This window comes from Piliocolobus tephrosceles, chromosome 18 (genome assembly GCF_002776525.5).
Source record: "Piliocolobus tephrosceles isolate RC106 chromosome 18, ASM277652v3, whole genome shotgun sequence".
Taxonomy (NCBI): Eukaryota; Metazoa; Chordata; class Mammalia; order Primates; family Cercopithecidae; genus Piliocolobus; species Piliocolobus tephrosceles.
Window position 1 is genome coordinate 41,069,235 of NC_045451.1, and position 5,418 is coordinate 41,074,652.

Sequence of the window (5,418 nt, forward strand, 5' to 3'; positions counted from 1 at the left end):
CTATCATGGGGAGGGGGGAGGGGGGAGGGATTGCATTGGGGAGTTATACCTGATATAAATGATGAATTGATGGGTGCTGACGAGTTGATGGGTGCAGCACACCAACATGGCACAAGTATACATATGTAACAAACCTGCACGTTATGCACATGTACCCTAGAACTTAAGTATAATAATAAAAAAAAAAGAATTTGAAATGAAATATTCAATACTTTCAATGTATAATTAATTAAAGATAAAAATATCCAAAAGTAAAAAAAAAAAAAAAAAGAAAATAAAACAAATTTTTCAGAGCTTAAAGCAGCACTGTCTAAAAGAAATACAATATAAGCCACTCCTAGCCACATGTGTAATTATATTTTTTATTTTTATTATTTTTTTCAGAGGCAATTTCTGACTCCGTCTCCCAAGATGAATTGCAGTAGTGCAATCATAGCTCATTGCAGCCTCAACTTCTGGGCTCAAGTGATCCTCCCACCTTGGCATCCCAAAGTGTTGGGACTACAGGCATGAGCCACTGTTCCCAGTCATATTATTTTAAATTGACTAGTAGCCACATTAAAAACAAAACAGAAAAATAAATGGATAAAATTAATTTCATTATGTATTTTACTTAGCCCAATATATCAAAAAATATCATTTCCACATTTAGCCAGTATATAGTTATTAATGAGATATTTTAAATTATTTCTTTCAGACCAGGCCTTTGAAATTTGGTATGTATTTTATACTTACAGAATATCTGAGTTTCCACTAGTCACATTTTAGAAGCCCACTAGCCACATCTGGCTACTATATGGAAGAGTGCAGACTTACAGTTTCTCACCTTCTTGAAATGTTGTAGTCTAAAAGAAGGAGTCTAGGAGAGCAAAGTCTGGAAACTGAACATCAGAAAACGTGAAAATAATGAGTAATTTTGGAGTAACAAATTCTACTTCAGAAGACATGGAATCGGCTCATGTCCATGTCCAAAAAGGTAAGATCTGAAAGATACTTAAACTGAAATGTAGAATCTATATTTCTTCTCTTTAGAGACACCCTCAGTTTTTCTTGGAATATTACAAACATATCTCTCAGTCTGGACTCTAGAATCCTTTCTTCAACTGTGTGTGTAAAGGTAAATAAATGTTCACACTGAGAAGTCGAGGTGGGTGGATCACCTGAGGTTGGGAGTTGGAGACCAGCCTGACCAACATGGAGAAACTCTGCCTCTACTAGAAATACAAAATTAGCCAGGCATGGTGGCACGTGCCTGTAATCCTGGCTACTCAGAAGGCTGAGAGGCAGGAGAATCGCTTGAACCCTAGAGGCAGAGGTTGCAGTGAGTCAAGATCACACCATCGCACTCCAGCCTGGGCAACTAGAGCAAAACTCTATCAAAAAAAAAAAAAAAAAAAAAAAAGAAAGAAAGAAGAAAGAAAGAGAAAGAAAAGAATCATAGATCACTTACAGATCTTCATTTTCCTTCTGTCACCTCCTCATAAATCTTGAATGTCTTTTCATATTATTACATAGAAATCTACCTTATTTATGTATGTATGTATTTATTTATTTTTGAGACAGAGTTTCGCTCTTGTTGCCCAGGCTGGAGTACAATGGCACGCTCTTGGCTCACTGAAAACTCCTCCTCCTAGAGTTCAAGCAGTTCTCTTGCCTCAGGCTCCATCAGTAGCTGAGATTACATGTGCTCAACACCACACCAGGCTAATTTTTGTATTTCAGTAAAGACAGGGTTTCACCATGTTGGTCAGGCTGGTCTCGAACTCCTGACCTCAGGTGATTCACCCACTTTGACCTCCCAAACTGTTGGAATTACAGGTGTGAGCCACCGCGCCTGACAATCTTTCTAATTATAGCATTAAATAATATATCTTTTCTCCCAATTCAGACCAATACTCTCTCAATAAGTATTTATATTATTTTGAGGTTTCCACAACTAAATGAATTGGAACTATACACATTCTTGTTCACATTGGGAATCTTCCATGCCGAGTAAAACCTTAAAATGTGATTTGCTTATTCAAAGATTGTGAGCATTTAAGTTTGTGTTAGTCACTGACAAATTGCCTTTCTAAATAGTTAAAAATGTTTACACTTCACTCACATAGAATTATGTGTCCATCTCCTTACACAATGCACTGCACTACAGGTTATCAGTCTTTACATAGTTTTGCCAATCTAGTGGCCAAAAATGACATCACATTAAAAATTTTTAATTTTTTTACTATGTCAAAGGACAAACAATATTTTTATAATTCCGTTAGAAATTAAGGCTCTTTTATTAAAGAATTGTACAGCTTTATATTAGATTGCTTTTAAACTTATTTCAACAGTATTTTATGAATATTAATACTTTATGTTATAAATCTTACAATACTTTATCATAGATTGTCACTTGTCTTTTATTTTTGCTTATATTTTGCTGTAAGGCATTTAAATTTTATGCATTAAAATACATCAATCTTTTTTTCTTTTATGGCTCAGGATTTTGAAACTTGATTGGGAAAACTTTTCCTACCCTAAGACTCAAAGTTTTCCACTATTTTTTCTAATACTTTTAGAGATTTCTTTATTTGGGTCATTATTCCATTGAGAATTATTGTTTTAAATATGATGTAGAGACTTTGTTTTTTAAATGTACACCCAATTTTCTTGACACCATTTAAGTTGTTTTGTGCTGTTCTTTTAATGATGTATTATATAATCTTAGACTTGTGACATTTTATTCTCCAGTAAGTTTATGTATTTTCTGCATGTTACATTTCTCTGTGGTCTCCATAGCTCACAATTAAATTGCACTTGGCTCATAGAAAATAATAAATATTTGCTCACTGACACAATAACCAGGTTGATTAAATTCTGAATATTAATAATAGTAATGCTTCACATTTACATAGCCTTTTGTCATACACAAAGCATTTACACACATATATTTAATTCTCATAATAACCCTGTGAGTTAAATGGGGCAGGTCTCCACTTTACAAATGAGGAAACCAAGGCTCAGGAAATGAAGTGATTTGTTCAAGGTCACACTGCTACTGTGGGATGAGTAATGAGCCAGAAAACAATTCCAAATCCAGTGCTTTTACTCTTATTCCCAATCAAACCTGCTCAGCGATCATGCACATTCAGTTATTTATTTGTTTTCAACAATTATTAATTGAGGACAGGAGCAGAAACTCTTAGTTGTCAATTCAACATCCCTCTTTTGCCTCATTTGTAAAGGAATCCTATCCTCATTATGTTCAGGTATGTACCCGTTTCATGGCAATGTTCAGAGGAAAGGTGGATACTGATAATCCCATTCCCTTTCCAGGTAACTAATTAGGAAAGGTATGTCATTATTTTTGATCAATGGGTTTTATGAGGAAATCTGCTTGGGTTAAAGGGTTTCTGAATCTCTTCCTTCAATCTAAAAACAGGGACACCAGATACAACAGTCCTTGCTCTTTCTGCAGCACAAACCAGGACTGAATGTGACACCTGGAGCTTCTATGGTCCTCCTGCTGCTGAGCCAAAGAGGAAGTCACTGTGGAAAAGAGCAGACCAAGGGAACTGTGGGAGGGGTGCTGTGGCCTAATCACCTCTGAGCTTCTCATAATGCAACATAAATATCCTAAGGGTTCCTGCCAGTGTGGATCCAGGCATTTTATAAATCATAAGGGAAAAATATTCTAATGGATGCAAAGACTCACCGAGTGCACACAATAGAGAGACTGGAGATGCAGAGATCACTAACAATATGTTTCAAAGAGTATTCTTTTCATACAGGGCTGCTGAAGACCAAGATCCTTACTGGAGATGCAGAAATCACTAACAATATGTTTCAAAGAGTATGCTTTTCGTACAGGGCTGCTGAAGACCAAGACCCTTACTGCAGTGTCCAGTGCTTCCACTCAATCTGAAGTCACTGGAGCTTTAGGAAATGTGGGAGCTTTTGTTTTGTTTTGACTTTCATCTTCTATGGGACCTGCATCTTGTTTAAATTGAAGAAACACTGTTTTGTAATAGGTGTCCTATTGAAAGAACTTGTGTTTAGCACACACCATCCACCAAAGCCTTTATATTTATGCATTGTCTGCTAAAGAAGACTTTCTTTCTGTGAAAAGAAGGCTTTCTGGATGGGTGCGGTGGCTCACACCTGTAATCTCAGCAATTTGGGAGGGCAAGGTGGACGGATCACTTGAGCCCAGGAGTTCAACACCAGCCTGGGCAACCCCGTCTCTACAAAAAATACAAAATACAAAACCCCGTCTCTCAAAAAATACAAAAATACAAAAATTAGCCGGGCGTGCTGGTGTGTCTATGATCCCAGCTACTATGGAGATGACTTGAGCCCAGGAGGTGAAGGTTGCAGTGAGTGGAGTTCGCGACACTGCACTCCAGCCTGGGTGACAGAATGAGCGCCTGTCTCGGGAAAAAGGAAAAAAAAAAAAGGCTTTCCAAATTTGAGACGTCCCTGAGATTTAAAAGTTGTTGTTAGAGTCTGAGGGTCAGAGAAGCTCTTGTTGAAATCACAGCTTTCACTTATCAGCTGTGTGATCTTGGGCCACTCCCATCATGTCTCTTCACCTCAATTCTCAACTTAGAAACAAAAAATAATAGTAACCTTCAAGCAGAGCTGTAGGATTCAATAAGATATCGCAGGTAAAGTTTCTGACAGAGCTTGGCCCATGAAAAACACCTAAGTTACATTTTTCTCCGTTTTAAAAAATCGGACCTGGTCATTAGTGGTGTACACCGCAGTTGGTGTAGTGGACTTGTAACAGGCTCCCAGACCCCAGAGGCTACACATTTTTTGGGTCACCCCTCTTGGTTGCCTCTGGGCCCGCTGACTGCTTGATGCTGCTCCAGGGATGGTGAGGTTCTTTGCTCAATACTCTTTTCCAGGTAAGTCACTTGTGTTCCCCCAATTCATATGTTGCAATCCTAATCCCCAATGGTTGTAGTAGGAGGTGAGGCCTTTAGTAGTAATTAGGTCTTTAGTGTGAAGTCCACAAGAAGGGGATTAATACCCTCATCAAAGAGACTCCAGAGAGATTTCTCACCTTTCTATGAGGATACAAGATGTCAGTCTACAATTCAGATGTGGTCCCTCACCAGAGCCTGACCATGCTGGCCCCATTATCTGAGATTTCTAGCCTCCATAACTGTGAGAAACAAATTTCTGTTCTTCCTAAACCACTCAATCTGGGGTGCTTGGTTATAGCAGCCTAAACTAGCAAGGTTGGTATACACTTTCTCTGTTACAGTCACCCTACAGCACTTTTCTGAAATCCCTCAGGGAAAAAAACAATGTCCAGAGTGCAAATATTTCCTGCTGCAAGACCTCAAGGGATGGGGTCATGTAGCAGACACTCAGATCCCAGAGGTTACACATTCTTGAGGTCACCCCTCTTGGTTGCCTCTGGGCCCA